Raw genomic sequence first — 17580 nt, 5'->3', positions numbered from 1 at the left:
GAGAGTAGGAGGTGGCAGAGAGAGAGAGAGAGTAAGAAGTGGGAGAGGGAGGATGGGAGTGTGTGTGAGAGATCTAAAGAGTAAAGGATGGGAGAGGGGAGAGAGAGTAGGAAGAGAGAGAGATTAGGGAGAGAGAGAGAGTAGGGAGGGTGGAGAGTGATGTGTTCTAATATAGTGCGTACGCACTATAGTAAGTACGCACTATGTGAAATCACCTAAAAATGGTCAAAAAGCAACTTTGGGGCCCGTTTCATTCATTCTCTGCTTTTGTTCTATTCTGCACTCTGTTATCTCGACAGAAATTGCGGGTTTCAACACAACAAACATTCTTTCAAAGTGGCAAACACTACTTCAAGCTAACAAACACTATTTCAAGGTGGCAAACACTTTTGGAAGCTAACAAACACCAAATTCAATCATTGGATACACAATTTGAAGACTTTTTGAATATTCCTTGTATAGAAAAGGTTAGTGCAATTTATTTTAACTATTGTTTGTTTTTGATAAGGTAAACAGGTTTTAAGGGATCCTGAAACCCATAAGTTTAACAACAAGAAAGGCTGAAAATAAGCGAAAAAATGCCCAGCCAAAACATAAGCCTTACGGCTGAAAATAAGCCCAAAGGCCCAGCCCGAAACAACTACCCACTAAAAAGGCCAGAGAACCAACTAGAAAAACAGAGACCAGACAAAAAGTCAAAGCCAGGAGAAACAAAAACCAAAGGACAGAGACCCAACCTAGCAGACTACTTCTCCATCTCGAGCATGGTCTGGGCAGCTTCGGCGCACTCTTGTTGCTCTTCTGCCTTATGATCCTGGGTGTTCGTCCAATCCTGCTCCATAGTGTTGTCCTTGGCTTTATCCACCTCCAGCCTATCTTTGTCTCTGTTTTGTTTATCATCTTCCTCCATCTGGTTCCTGTCTTTGAGATTTTCCAAGAGAGAGAGGATGTTGTCGTTGATCGAAGCGAGGAGGGAGATCATTTGACTTGCCAGGTTGTGATTGTAGTTCTCAATATTTTTTACTCTCCTCTCCATCAGAGTCTCCCAGCTGTTTCGGTCGCCTTGGCTTTCTGCACCTTTCTTGCTCTTGATTTTTTCCATTTGGGAAACCCTATCTCTGACATCCTCAAGCTCATGGAAAATCCATTTAATTGATCTGAAGTTGTCGATCATGCTATTGCGGGCATTGTTCAACAGATTCATGCCCGTTTCTCTTGCATTATCAGAAATAGCCACCATAGCCGGGTCAATTAGCTCATTGAGTCTAGGCTTCTCGAGGTCGTCCACCAGGAGTTGGGGGTTCATCGCCTCTCTGTAGATTCCCATAGTGGCCGTTCTCACATTGAAGTTCTTCCAAGCCTTCGTTCTGTTATTAACTTGCACTTCCCCCTCAATCTGTCCAGAGTTGTCATTTTCCTCCAAAGGAGGCTGAGGATGTATAGGGGAGAGGGGAATGGGCAGAGAATCCTTTCCCTGACTACTGGAGCGCTCCATGCTCTCTCCCTCCCTCTTCTGTCTTTTTCTCAATTTCTCCACATCCAGCTCCTCCTTCGAAACCTTGTCAGAATCATTAGTATCCATTTCCTCCTCCACCTCAGCAGAGCCAGTTTTAGCTGGGGTATGACCTCTAGGGCTCTTTCTGCTGGGTAATTTGATAGAGGGGTAATCCTTCTTATGGCTTTTAGTCTTCTTACTTGAATGCTCAAAAACCTCATCAGAGCTGATGCTCTCGACATCGTCAGAATCTGAGGAAAAACTGGAGCTGCTCTTGTCAACATCCGCCCCCTGGATAGGGTTTTTGCTAATGGTTTGAGCATGGAAATGCTCATGAATCAGAAGCAGAAGACCCTCATGCAGGGCCGGGTTGACGGTAGCTTTTTTTTTAAAACTAGAAATGGCCTTGTTCATCGAGTTAAAAAGATAATACGGGAAGGAGATCTTACTACCATGGCGAAAATGATTCAGAATCACAAAATGGTGAGTCCTAACCCTATCAAACCTGGGGTCTAGGGTTATATATTCAATGACAGCGTAGAGAACATACCTCCAGAGCTTCTTTATAGTATCTGTTACAAAAAACGTCTCTTTCTTGCCCAGCTTGTTCAGCTCTTCAGTGTTTTTCACAAAATCCTTGATTGCATTAGAAGACATCTTCTTGTCTCTGAAGAATTTATGCCCCTCCATCGGAATCCCCGTGACTTCAGCAACCACATCCTCAGTAATTTGAAAGTAGACCCCGTTCACCTTAACCTTACCATTATTCCACGAATTCACCATGTTGTTAGTGATCTCAGGATCTGAGCCATGAAGTTTCTCGAAGAAATTAGTAACCCCACCCTTTTCCAGCTCTCTCCAAACTTTGGCCTTGTTCTTCCACTTCTGAACTTCCCCCACCAGCTCCTTTCTGCTCCTCTCACCCGTCATGTTTACCTGATCAACTTCCACAATTCTCATGAACTCTGAACTGTGCAAGTTATTTGCATTCGAAAAAATGGTGATGTTTCTTTTATGATACCCGTGAATATACCCCTTTCTGAAAATAATGGTATCGTCCTTTCGAACGTGTCAAAATGTCAGAGGAAACCCCTTTTGCTGGTGAAAATCACGATGCCAATAATGGCACTTACCATTTATTAAGCAATCTTTATTATCCATAATTGCATTGGATTTGAGCCGTCCTTCCCAAGATTTTATCTTGGTCCATAAGCAACTTTGCCTCCGCCGAAAAATTTGATATATAGATACAAATTTGATTATAATTTGACATGTTGTTTAATATATAGTGAATTCATTAAAATTTGTATGTTTCAATGAAATGTTATTTCAAAATGGTTAGAAATTTGACAAGTCATTTTATATATATATTGTGTATTCATTCAAATAATTATAATTTTTATATGTATTTGAATAATTTGTAATTTACACATTTTAAGTAATTCAAATGTTTGAATAATTTGACATGTAGAAATCATCATCATGCCAAGGAAGAAACCAAAAAATCAAACAAATGAAGATAGGGAGAGAGATTTGGCAATTAAAAGAGATAAAATGAAATTACTACGTGAGCAAAGAAAATTGCAAAGCAATAATGAAGAATTGACTTTCGAAGAGGATCAAGAACCACCGGTACCAAGAAACAAAGAGGAAGAATTGGAAAGACAAAGAGAATGAATGAGAATGTTACCCTCAAGAAGACAATTGAATTGTGAAGCTACACCATCTTCTAATGTTGGAGTCATATCGTCCGCTACACCATCTTCCAATGTTGAAGTCATATCGTCCTCTTATGTTGAAGTGACACCGATTTGTAGATCCGATGATATACACACTCCATCATGTCATGTTGAAGGCACAACATTAACACATCAAGTAGGTGATATTCCATCTTTTGCATCTTATTGCCAAGGCACATCATCTTCGGTTCAAGGTACGCAATACACTCAACCTTATGTTGATGTTCAAAATGTTGAGAGAATTGAAGAGATTATAACACCTTCTAGAATTCATTTTAGAAGACCAAAATATTTGATTGATATTGATAGTAACATTTTGAAATCAATGCCTGACAAGATTAGCAAGCGTACTTGTCAAAGAAAAGTTAATCGTATGTGGAGATTATTTTTTGATGAATTAAATATTACAGGTCAATGCCAATTATTTGTTGAAATGATGAGGAATTTAAAATTTAGGCCTATCATGAAGATTCTTGGGCTAAGAACGATGGATGATTCAAATGAAAAAAATATTGTAAAGAATCTAATGAATGCTTATGACAAAGTGGGTTCTAAATCACGCACCAAAGATAGTAATATCGCAAGATGAGTACTTACATCGACAATAGTAAGTAGCCAAATGAAGAAATCTTGACTCATGAGAAAGATAAGAAAAACATTAAAAATTGGTAGAGGTACTCTAAGGAGAGCCATGCTAAGGCGTGAGAGATTGGAAGATCCAACAAAAAATGAGTTATGGACATTTAGCGGTAGACTACCGTGAAAGGATAAAGAAATTAGTGAAGCCTTGAAATCATTGATCAAAGATGTTTTGAAAAATAACACACGTGTTTCCCCTAATCAAAGAGATGTTGTAAGAAGGAGGATTGGTAGCCAAAATCGCGAGCCACATGCAAAACATTTTTTGGACACAACTCAGACACAATTTTTTGCAAAATTTATTGGTATGTATCCTCAAATTCGAATAAGTCAAATATTTTTTGAGATGGGTAAAACTTTTTATGTGAAGATAAATCACACATGCACAACTTGTTGTTGTAGGATACATATTGAATTTTCTAACCATTTTGATGTTTTTAGGCATATATGCATGATTTTGCATTCTCAGTTTATTTTGCAGGATTGTGACATAAATGAGCCACCAAGATCTTCAAGGGAATTCATATCCAACATTTTATGTGAAATAAGGGATGGCCAACAATTTTACAAGACATCATGCTTGGATGGTACGTGCTTATTTTGTGGTTCTTTGCAACTTTTATCAACTTGTCAACATATGGATAGTACACATGCAATTGGAAATGAAATAGTAGATTATGGAAAATTTAAGACAGTGACATATGCTCTAAAAGATGGGAAACATGGTAAAAGATGTGATTTAGTCATTGAAAAGATTCTAGTGTATGAGTTCATGAAGATTTTTCATGAAAACATTATTTACGAGTATGCAAGGCATATCCATAGAGCTCGATGGCTGGATTTGCAATTCAAGTTGTGCAAGGATATGTTTCCATTGGATACCATTGTTTTGGTTGTAGATTTCGCAGAGAACTACACACTACAACCACAAAATATGGTGCAAGCAAAGTATTATACTTCTCAACAGGTTTCCATATTTGTTCACATAACATTCATGCATTCACCTACAAGTACAGAGGATGACAGGAAGATTTTGAGAGAGTACCATTTTTACATCAGTGATGATCGATCACATTCTATGGAGTTTGTACATGGTTGTTTTCAACTATTTTATGGAGATTTGGCTAACAGGGGCATCACATATCGTCAGCACATTATTTGGTCAGACAATTGTGCATCTCAATTCAAGAATGCACGGATGTTCTATTGGTTGAGCAGGATGCACAAGTTGTGTAGAATTCAATACATGTGGAATTTCACAGAGGTTGGTCATGGAAAGGGAGAGCACGATGGTGCAGGCGCATGCATCAAAAGAGCCTTAGCTCGTGAAGAACTAAAGTACAAAGATGGAGCAATATTGACAGATGAAAAATCCATTGTCCAATGGTATAACGCTACAATGGGTCCAGGTAAGGAAGGTGAGTCTACGGTTCGTAGATTTTTTGGTTGATAGATAATACTAACATTGCACCATATCAGGATTGTTGCACACTAACAGGATCTAGTGAGTTGCACTCTTTTAGAAGCTCTGATGCAGGTTCATGGAGTATCCACACATGAAAAATGGCATGCTATTGTCCATCATGTGCAGAGGAAAATTGGGATGACTGTGAGTCGAGTGAATGGGTGGACAAATGGGATATACGGGTTTTGGACCCAATTGACACTTATCGTCCCCCACAAGCACTAGAAATGGTACAGATGGAATCATCTATTGACTTTGACCGCTTGTCTGATCTAGTGCAACCTGGTAATATATATATTTATATATCTTTGTAATTTCAATATGTAACTTTATAACTTTTAAACAAGTATTTTCTGAATTAATGACCACATTTTGTACATTTGTCACTGCAGGCCATGTTTTTACTGTTATTGCACCTGAAGACAATGAAGAAGGGACAGATTATTATTTGTGTCATTTTGTTCAAGCCAAACAAAAATTGGATCACTCGGTTATAGATGGTGAAGGTTTTAGAGTACCATGTCGGTGCGGTGGTTGTAACCGGCACATGGCTTAGACGATATTCTATGAAGAACCCTAACTTGTGGTTATTCGAGGATTGGCAAACAGAGAGGAAGATTCTTCTTTATTCAAATCTTGCTGTCGCATCAAATGTCCACTTGATAAAATATGGTGGAAAACCACATAATAAGAATCTTTGGAGAGTTCATGAGTCATACCACGAGGCAATACTTGAGACATTAAAATGTCGAGCAGATCCAGTTGGCTCATTAGATTGAATACAGAGAGAGGGAGAGAGAGAAAGAGTGATCAACTGGATCCAAATACATTGTTGCAACCTCTTCCCCAAGATTGTCCACATGAATAAGGTGGACCGTATTGTTATGATGCGTAAGTGATGAGATTTAGTTTAAATCATAGATTTTATGTTTTGATTTGTTTAGAATCTAGATTTTATGTTTTGATGTCTCCAATTTTTTTAAAGCTAGAACAATATTTTTCTTTCATTGCATGTTCTCTTGGATGACAGGAGGGAGAGAAGAAAAATAAGTAGATTTCCAAACAGCCAGCCACCCTTCTTCATGTAATTTATTCATTTAAGGTAAAAGTCCCATTTCCTTTGTTTGGCTTTGGTATTTGGTTATTTAAAGTCATTATTCTAGTTGGACCTTTGTATGTTTGAATTTGGGATTGTTTAGTGTCTATTTGTTATGATTATACTGAATTATTAATTCTACGATGTTTCTATTATTTAATTATTTAAAATAAGTTAAAACTTTTTGTATAAATTATTACTTTTTGTATAAACTTTTTGTTGAAGGTGCACCTCCAATATTTGGTCTTTATCTCTTTCAAACATTTAGATTATCCTCTCTTTCTTTCCTCTTCTATTCCTTTAGTGCAACCTTCTCCGCAACTCATTTTCCCCTCTCTATAGCATATAAGATCTCATTTCTTGCAATCTTTTCCTCTCTCCCATCTTTCCTATCCCTGATCTTCTCCTTCATGTAAAGTGCATTAGCCTCAAATAACTTCTTAGTCTCTCTTGTTCCTTATAATTTTGTATCCTTTTCTTTGGTAGCTATAGGAATCTATTGGGTAAACCACTATGTTGTTTTCTGTCTAGTGGCATGTAACGTATAAAATCATCATCTCCATCATAGTCATTTTGGGCCTGGGTATCAAAAAATTGTTAACTATTTATTTCATCATGGTTGCCACCATTTTCAAAGCATTAGATGACGTCCTTGGGGTCAACATGTGGTCAGGATGGAATTAAAAGGGAAACATTTTCATCCCCACAAGTATTTGGTTACCCAAGGTTTGTGACAACCTCCTACAACCAATCTGGTTGTGAATCTTGCATTAGCAAGCTTAATCTAATATCAATGTTTTTTGTATGCTCAAGGTTTTATCTCCCATAATAGTCCATTGGCTGGTTCAGGTTTTCTGGTTGGGTATTTTTAGGTGCAATTGTACCTAGTCCCTTCATATTTTGTCCATAACTCCTCAACAAAGTGTTAATTGGTTCATCTAATAAGCCATTGATTTTTAGGAAGGATTCAATAGTGATTTCCTCCCCCTCGCTTTACAACTCGTCAATATTTGCATCATCTACAGTAGTTGTTTCTTGCAACTCATCTCTTACACTTTCTCAATTTTGCCTCTTTTAGGCTTGTTCCAACTAGCCCTTGCCAGTCCTAAACTATTGGGTGATTAAAATACCCTTTTCCTCACTCTAAAATATACTCCAAAACCAACTACACTTGTTTTGTTAAATATCACTCAAAACTGGCTATTTCAGTCTGCCAACTAGGCCTAGTTTGAGGCCATTTACAAAGCAACTCACAATCCCTTGACTTTTGGAACTCCCATGACCCAAAAAAGTCTTAATAAATGACTCAAATGCAAGGATTCTTTTATTTTTTTGGTCTCATGATCAACTTTACAATGGTTTTTACAAAACCCTCCTTTCTAGCCCCTTTACCCTAGGGCTTTCTAGAACTCTTACTTTGCAACGTCTCTAGAACCCCAAAATTGTTCAACCACCTTCACTTTGGTTATATTAGATGACTTCAAACATAAAATGCAACTCTTTTTTGGAGAAAACACTAAATCCACCTTGGGAGCAATCACATACCCCTTTTTATGCACTCAAATTTTAGGGAAAACTATGCGAATACTTCTTAAATGGTTTCAACACTCGACTTTTCAGATGGAAATGGTTATTATAGACTCAAACCAACAAGAAAAATCCCAAACTTGAGGTTTCTCAACCCTCAACAATCAAATTTCAAAACTATTACCAGCACTTACTACTAGGACAATTTCTAGTTTTAATGGTCAAACTCCCAAACCATACAAAGGACCCCCCGCTGTTTTTGCATTTTTAAACACTCTTTTTGGAGACCTACAATAACCTCTCTCACTTTTTGGAGATCACGCTCCGTTTTCATTTTACGACGCCATCTCGGGTGATGCTGAAACTTTCAATGTCGACTAGTACAAAGTTGCCAACTGCCAAATCTCTCTCACCTTTCCTCGTGGGATTGAAATGTCTACTCTGTTAGCTTCGTGTGGTCAGGTAAACCCTATCCCCAACCTTGTCCTATCCCCTTCAGTGCTCAAACGTTCTCAGGAATGCCAATCCAGAATGTCCCCAAGGGTCACTAAATGCCATAGGGCTGTGATCTTTGACAGGGCATATCTCGGAGCTCGTGCGAGGTATGGATGTGATTCTAGTTCCTACAGGACCATGTTGCAAAGACCTACAATAACCTCTCTCACTTTTTGGAGATCACACTCCATTTTTTTTTTACAACGCCATCTCAGGTGATGCTGAAACTTGCAGTGTGGGCCAGTTCAAAGTTGCCAACTGCCAAATCTCTCTCACCTTTTGTCGTGGGATCGAACTGTCTACTCCATTAGCTCTGGGTGGCCAGGTAAACCCTATCCCCAACCTTGTCCTATCCCCTTCAGTGCTTGAACGTTCTCAGGCACGCCAATCCGAAATGTCCCCAAGGGTCACTAAATGCCATAGGGCTACGATCTTTGACGGGGCATATCTCAGAGCTCGTGCGAGGTATGGATGGGATTCCAGTTCCTACAGGACTGTGTTGTGGAGACCTACAATAAAATCTCTCACTTTTTGGAGATCACATTCTGTTTTCATTCTACAACGCCATCTTGGGTGATGCTGAAACTTGTAGTGTTGGTCAGTACAAAGTTGCCAACTGCCAAATCTCTCTCATCTTTCGTCGTGGGATCAAACTGTCTCCTCCATTAGCTTCGGGTGGCCCGGTAAACCTTATCCCCAACCTCTTCCTATCCCCTTCAGTGCTCAAACGTTCTCAGGCACGCTGAACCAGAATGTCCCTAAGGGTCACTAAATGCCATAGGGCTGCGATCTTTGACGGGACATATCTTGAAGCTTGTGCGAGGTATGGATGCAATTCTAGTTCCTACAGGACCATGTTGCGGAGACTTACAATAACCTCTCTCACTTTTTCGAGATCACACTCCATTTTTGTTTTACAATGCCATCTCGAGTGATGCTAAAACTTGCAGTGTGGGCCAGTACAAAGTTGCCAACTGCCAAATCTCTCTCACCTTTCGTCGTGGGATTGAACTGTTTGATCCGTTTGCTCTGAGTCCGCAACCTCATCCTATCCCCTTTAGTGCTCAAACATTCTCAGGCATGCCAATCCGGAATGTCCCCAAGGGTCACTAAATGCCATAGGGCTGCGATCTTTGACAGGGCATATCTCAGAGCTTGTGCGAGGTATGGATGCGATTCTAGTTCCTACAGGACCGTTTTGTGGAGACCTACAATAACCTCTCTCACTTTTTGGAGATCTCATTTTGTTTTCATTTTACAACACCATCTCGGGTGATGCTGAAACTTGTAGTGTGGGCCAGTTCAAAGTTGCTAACTGCCAAATCTCTCTCACCTTTCGTCGTGGGATCGAACTGTCTGCTCCGTTAGCTCCGAGTGGCCGGTTAAACCTTATCCCCAACCTTGTCCTATCCCCTTTAGTGCTCGAACATTCTCAGGAACGCCAATCTAGAATGTCCCCAAGGGTCACTAAATGCCACAGGGCTGCGATCTTTGACGAGACATATCTCGGAGCTCGTGCGAGGTATGGATGCGATTCTAGTTCCTACAAGACCGTGTTGTGGAGACCTACAATAACCTCTCTCTCTTTTTGGAGATCACATTCTGTTTTCATTTTACAACACCATCTCAGGTGATGCTGAAACTTGTAGTGTTGGCCGGTACAAAGTTGCCAACTGCCAAATCTCTCTCATCTTTCGTCATGGGATCAAACTGTCTGCTCCATTAGCTTCGGGTGGCCGGGTAAAACCTATCCCCAACCTTTTCTTGTCCCATTCAATGCTTGAATGTTCTTAGGCATGCCGAACCAGAATGTCCCTAAGGGTCACTAAATGCCACAGGGCTGCGATCTTTGACGGGGCATATCTCGGAGCTCGTGCAAGATATGGATGAGATTCCAATTCCTACAGGACTGTGTTGCAGAGACATACAATAACCTCTCTCGCTTTTTGGAGATCACATTCCATTTTCATTCTACAATGCCATCTCGGGTGATGCTGAAACTTGTAGTGTTGGCCAGTACAAAGTTGCCAACTACCAAATCTCTCTCATCTTTCGTCGTGGGATCAAACTGTCTGCTCCATTAGCTCCGAGTGGCCAATTAAATCTTATCCCCAAACTCTTCCTGTCCCCTTCAGTGCTTGAACATTCTCAGGCACGCTGAACCAGAATGTCCCTAAGGGTCACTAAATGCCACAGGGCTGCGATCTTTGACGGGGCATATCTCGGAGCTTGTGCAAGGTATGGATGCGATTCTAATTCCTATAGGACCATGTTGCGGAGACCTACAATAACCTCTCTCACTTTTTGGAGATCACACTTCATTTTTTTTTACAATGTCATCTCGGGTGATGCTGAAACTTGCAGTGTGGGCCAGTACAAAGTTGCCAACTACCAAATCTCTCTCACCTTTCGTCGTGGGATCAAACTATCTACTCTATTAGCTCTGAGTGGCCAGGTAAACCCTATTCCCAACCTCATCCTATCCCCTTTAGTGCTCGAACATTCTCAGGCACGCCAATCCGGAATGTCCCCAAGGGTCACTAAATGCCATAGGGCTGTGATCTTTGACGGGGCATATCTCAAAGCTTGTGCGAGGTATGGATGCAATTCTAGTTCCTATAGGACCATGTTGCAGAGACCTACAATAACCTCTCTCACTTTTTGGAGATCACATTCTATTTTCATTTTACAACGCCATCTCGGGTGATGCTAAAACTTGCACTATGGGCCAGTTCAAAGTTGCCAACTGCCAAATCTCTCTCACCTTTCGTCGTGGGATCGAACTGTCTGCTTCGTTAGCTCTGAGTGGTCGAGTAAACCCTATCCCCAACCTCTTCCTATCCCCTTCAGTGCTCAAACATTCTCAGGCACGCCAATCCGAAATGTCCCCAAGGGTCACTAAATGCCATAGGTTTGTGATCTTTGATGGGGCATATCTCGGAGCTCGTGCAAGGTATGGATGGGATTCTAGTTCCTATAGGACTGTGTTGTAGAGACCTACGATAACCTCTCTCACTTTTTGGAGATCACATTCCATTTTCATTCTACAATGCCATCTCGGGTGATGTAGTGTTGGCCAGTACAAAGTTGCCAACTGCCAAATCTCTCTCATCTTTCGTCATGGAATCAAACTGTCTGCTCCATTAGCTCTGGGTGGCCGGTAAACCCTATCCCCAACCTCTTCCTATCCCCTCTAGTGCTCGAACGTTCTCAGGCACACTGAACCAGAATGTCCGTAAGGGTCACTAAATGCCACAGGGCTGCGATCTTTGACGGGGCATATCTATGGGCTGTCAATACTTCGACTATACTTTAAGTCAACGATTATCAATATGTGAAAAAATGGAACTCATTGTATTTTGAAGTACTGAGAAGATGGCCTTGCCCTTCCCTAGGAGTTTCAAAAATGGGAGGCATTAGGTAAGAGAGTGAAAATGTTACTATCACTTAAACGCACATGATGCAATTGGAAATGCAAATTTTGATGGTAATCATTTTGTGATAAGGGAGAGACTAGGGATGATCATTGTTACTATCTCTTTAGTAGTGGAATTTTGTTTTCTCTTGAATTTGATGGTGGGGGATCAGTGGTAAGACTCCTTGGATATTCCTTCTTATGATGTTAGTGACAAGTGTCGCTCTTTGAAAACACTTGTACAATCTTTTTTAAATTATTAGATAAAAACAGAGAATTGTAAGTATTAAACATGATTAGCCTTTAGTTCCTAGAAGATCTTTATTTCCCCATCAATGCATTTAGAAAGTTAAGTTTGAAGAAGATCATAAATAGAAAAAATTAGAGAAGCGATTTAAACATTTATATTGATTGGAAACATGTGAGTCTTGAGTTTCCTCTACCTTTTAAAGAACGTTCCTTAGCTAGCAGACCTAATTCCACATTCCATAAGACTGTCATTGCGCTAAAGATTTAGGAAACCAACTGCTCTAAGATAAAGCTTCCCAGTCAATAATAATCTAGCCTATTGAGGTACATAATACTTCTCAATTAAACTTGTGTTAATTCAGTATTAATTTTGTAATTAACTACAATTTCAGTATCTGTGTACAGGGGGTGACTAAGAAAACTATTTGAGGTCCAATTTGAAAATATATTTGTAAGGATCTCGACCAAGGTTCACAACTTTGATGATTAATACATTCATTCAGGCCAGAACCTCACTACAAAAAAATATATATAAAAAAGGTAGTGAATAACGTCATGTCTAGACCCAAATCAACCAATGAAAGTCAAATTAGCATAATGTGGAACAACAATATATGCATTGAGTGGGTTGTCATAAAAAAGCTTCATAATAAAATTAATGTCTAGAATTAAAAGACCTTAAAGAACATTTATGCTTGTAACACAAATGGCCATTCAAAACTGAATATGATTACAATATGTGAAATAGCATTACAAGAACTTGTAATGCTCTTGTGAACATCGTGTTAATTCTTGTAAGAATCCCTAAGATGCTTGTTATACTCAAAATTTTGTTGAAATTGAATTAATTTTTATCCTGTCGGTTAATTGGCTTAGGGTGATATATGCTTCTTGGATGGAATAATGAGTTCATGATTAACTCTGTATTAAGATTCATAGCATCTTCTAGTTATTTGCAAAGGAAATTTATAAATTACTTGCTAATGTCATATGGCTTGCTTGAGAAAGATGTTTGTGTTCTTATTTATGGGTACTAATGACTATCCACATTTAGTTCTTTAATATCCTATTTGACAAGCTTTCCATAGACATTTCTTTGCCATACTAAGTATTTTTGAAAACATATTTGAGTAGGACTATAGTAGATACTAAAAGAAACAGGTTCTTTGCAGTTTTTGAGAAATACTAATAAAGCAAAAAAGAACATCTACTAGTTGGTAGACATAATGGCAACTCTCTAGCAATTGAATTTAATTTCATACATGCACATATCTAGTTTAATGTCATACACGAACATATCTAATTTAACGTCATACATGAACAAACATATAATAGAAAATGATAACCAATAATGTCATATACATTAACAAACACATAATATATTATGATAACCAATAATGTCGTATATGAACAAACATATCATATATTAACCAATAATGTCATACATCAAATATAGAATGTCATATGTACATCAAATGTGTATCGAATATGTCTCTCAAATGCTTATATATATACATGGGGAAGGAAACAAGTCTCTATATATATGTATCAAATATCTCAACTACATCTTTTCCTTCCCACGAGGGGAAGGAAACAAGTCTCTCGACGTCCTCTGTCATCGTGTGGAGGGAGACAGTGGAGATGATGGGGCCTTCCTAACACGCTCACTTGACCTCTTGTTGAGGCTCTTCTCCAGGTCCAACTAATACAAAGAAAGTAGATATGAATCAATATTTATTATATGTTGAAATCAAATATATGTACTCATAAAATCAATTATTTTCTTACCGCCAACAAATAGTCACTCTGTAAGTCCACCTCAAATGCTCGTGGACGATCAAGCGTGACAAGACCCTACAACAATTCAATAAATATAATCACTTATAAATAACATTAGAAATTTTGAGATTAACTATTATAAACAACAACTAAAATGAAGAAAATTCTTTCATACCTCCGTTAGTGGCTGTGAGCTAGCCACAACTGCGGCCACTCCACTATCAACAGACTGTCGCAGATGAGGAGGTGTGTCCGACATCATGAGCTGCACGTCATACAATACACGTTATATCTAACATGAAACATGAAATAAATATAATCAAATGAATTAAATTAACATGAAACAACTGTACTTGTGTGAAGCTCGTATGATGTCTCTTCTCTGCATCTGTGGTAAAGGTTGAGGGTCCTGTGGAGAACTGATGCACATGCATATTTTTTTTGGTCAATCCTTAATATGATTACGTAATAAATATATGTATTAATTAAAATGATTAAATTGATACATACCTCAGGACTCGTCGAAGGGACAAAAAATGGGCCTGGAGGATCACTGCTAGGCCCAGGAACACTTTGACCCTAAATTTTGAACAATGTCAATAAATCCTAATTAATTAATCATTCACTATACGTATGAAATGTGATCAAATTAGTAATTTACCTGTGTGTCAATGCCAAATGTCTCATTCAGGAACTGATCGGTGACAAGCCCATCATTTGCACCATCTCCGACATGAGTGCCAAATGTGCATAGGGATCCACATGAAGTGCACATGTGACCACGACGTATAGAAGGCTCCCCCTCAAATAATGGGCTTGTGGAATGGATGAGGGTTTGTGTCAAAGCATTAATGGTCCCTAGAGTGCTGGCCTCTACATGTTCCTTCACAACTGAAGGAATAATCACATGCTCACGCTGTGGATGGACCACGGGTGCCCTAACTACATTAGGGTCACGACGTGCTTCGGGCCTCTCAAATGATGACCCCCCACCTCTACCCTGGGAGTCTAACATATCAAAATAATTGGGGATCTCCCCAAGGACAAACTCACAATATAATTTCTTCAAAAAATACATGGGGACCTCATGATTGTTGCAAGGAGGGGCATCAAAAACCATCCACCATCTATCCCAAAAATTATTTCTAATAGCATCATGTATGCACCAATGGATGGGGAATCGTTTAGTACCCTCTCTAACAGTATTTTGCTCACCGGGTTTTCTAAATAATGCACATATACTACTTTTTGGTATTTCCTTTTTTTTAACATCTTCATATGACAATTTATTTGCATAAAATCTTTTTTGTTCATCCCTCTTAGCCCACCAAATATCTAACTGACCACTAACTGAGGCTATCTGAGTGTTAATGGATTCGAGGGATGATGCCAATTGAGCCCTCATTGGATTGGTTTGTCCAGATTCTTTCAACCGAGCAATGATTCCTTCTAATTCAGTTTTGCCTCTCTCTATTTCATTTCTTAGATTTTCTTGTGTGCCTGGTGGAGGTCTTGCAATTGGTTCGGGTTGTGGAATTTGTTCTTCTTGAGGAGGGTTTTGGTTTTGGGGTTCTTGAGGGTTTTGATGTTCTTGTGGATTTTCTGGTTGATTATGAACATTTCCTGATAAAAAATCAATTGAAATTCAAATAAATAAACAAATCTAAATGAAATTTGTAAAAACCCTACAAAAGAATATAAAAATCTTACAAAACAATATGAAAAATATATCAAACAATGCAAAGTTAGATTTATATCACTTACGGCGTCGTCATGGGTGCGCTTGTAGTCTTGGATTTCGTCGACGAGGAGGCATTTTGGCAAATGGTGGTGCAAATGTTGAGTCTTCAAATCGCGTATGCACTGCTCGTTGTAGGAGTAAAAGAAAATGGTAATGAAAATGATGGGCTGCGGGTTTGCAGCCCATCATACATACTTTTTATTTTTTAGAAAGCGCGTGCGCGCTATAGCGTGTACGCGTTGTTTAAAATTAAAAAAAAATTTGTTGTCACCTTTTTGGCACCACAACTCGGTGCATATGCCCATACATATATATATGTATATACATATATGTATATATATGTATATATGGATATACATATATGTATATATATGTATATGTATATACATACATACATATACATATATATGTATATGTATGTATATGTATATGTATGTATATATATATATGTATATGTATGTATATATATGTATATGTATATATATATATATATATATATATATATATATATATATATATCTTTGCAACCTTACCCCCTCCCCCCCTCCCATATTCATTCCCCATGGTCTTTCATGCCACTAATGACATGTCATGTCATTAGGGGGAGAGCAAGGTAAGTCTTTTGGAATATATATATATATACATATACATATATATATATACATATATATATGTAAATACATACATATATACATATATGTATATGTAAATACATACATATATACATATATGTATATATGTATATATATATGTATGTATATATATGTATACATATATATATATATGTATGTATATATATATGTATGTATATATATATGTATGTATATATATATGTATGTATATATATATATGTATATATATATATGTATATATATATGTATGTATATATATATGTATGTATATATATATATATATGTATATATATATATATATGTATATATATATATGTATGTATATATATATATATATATATATGTATATATATATATATATATATATATATATATATATCTATCTTTGCAACCTTACCCCCCCCCCCCCCCCCCCATATTCATTCCCCATGTGCTTGATCCTATGCGCACGCAAGGGGAGGAGACAAGTCTGCGCACTGCAGACCTTAGGAAGCGCTCTGTCCTTTGGAGACTACAGTATTAATTCTCAAACTGCCCTTTATTTAATCTTGGTTGCCTAGGTCTATGTCAGCACTAGGTATACTTGGAAGAGTGCCTCATATTTAGTAAAGCACTTGGTAAGCACATGGGGGTTTGGGATGGATATGTGACATGTGTCATATGTTAGGGGGAGATGAGTATAGGTAAGTGTTAAATGTTGTAGGGGGTTAAGAAAGTTTGGTGTAGGTTAGTTAAAGTTTTTAAGTATAGTTTAGCTTTTTTTGTTTTTTAATAGTATTAATATTAGTTTATAAGTATGATGATAGTGGTTAATTAGTTTAGTAAAAACATGTTAATATTTATAATTGTTCTATTAAGTTAGTGTTACTTTGTTCTTAAATGTTAGTATTAGGTTTAGTTAGGTTAGATGTTAGTAGGGGTTAAATATTGTCTATGTTTTAAAATAAGTTCTTATGTTAATTAATTAGTTCAATTTTAGTTAGTTGTTCCATATATATATTTTATTAGTATTTTAATTAATTCTTTTAGTACAGTATGATTTAGATTGTAATTCATTTATTTTGATAGTTAGTAATGTAGTAGATTTGTTTAGCATTAATATTAATGTAGCATATATCGATAGATAATGTTATTCTAGTTTTTCTTATTTATTAGAGTTATAATTATTTTGTGGTGTAGTTTGATAGTAAAAATTAGTGTGTAGTCTAGGTTAGTATAGTTTGTTTGGTTAGTTTTAAGTTTGTTAATATTTCAAATTAAGAGTAGCATTAAATTTATAATTAGATTAGTGTTTGTTTGATGTTATTA

This window comes from Cupressus sempervirens, chromosome 3 (genome assembly GCF_028749045.1).
Source record: "Cupressus sempervirens isolate cs-2001-9-10 chromosome 3, ASM2874904v1, whole genome shotgun sequence".
Taxonomy (NCBI): Eukaryota; Viridiplantae; Streptophyta; class Pinopsida; order Cupressales; family Cupressaceae; genus Cupressus; species Cupressus sempervirens.
Note: the sequence above shows the minus strand (reverse complement) of the source record.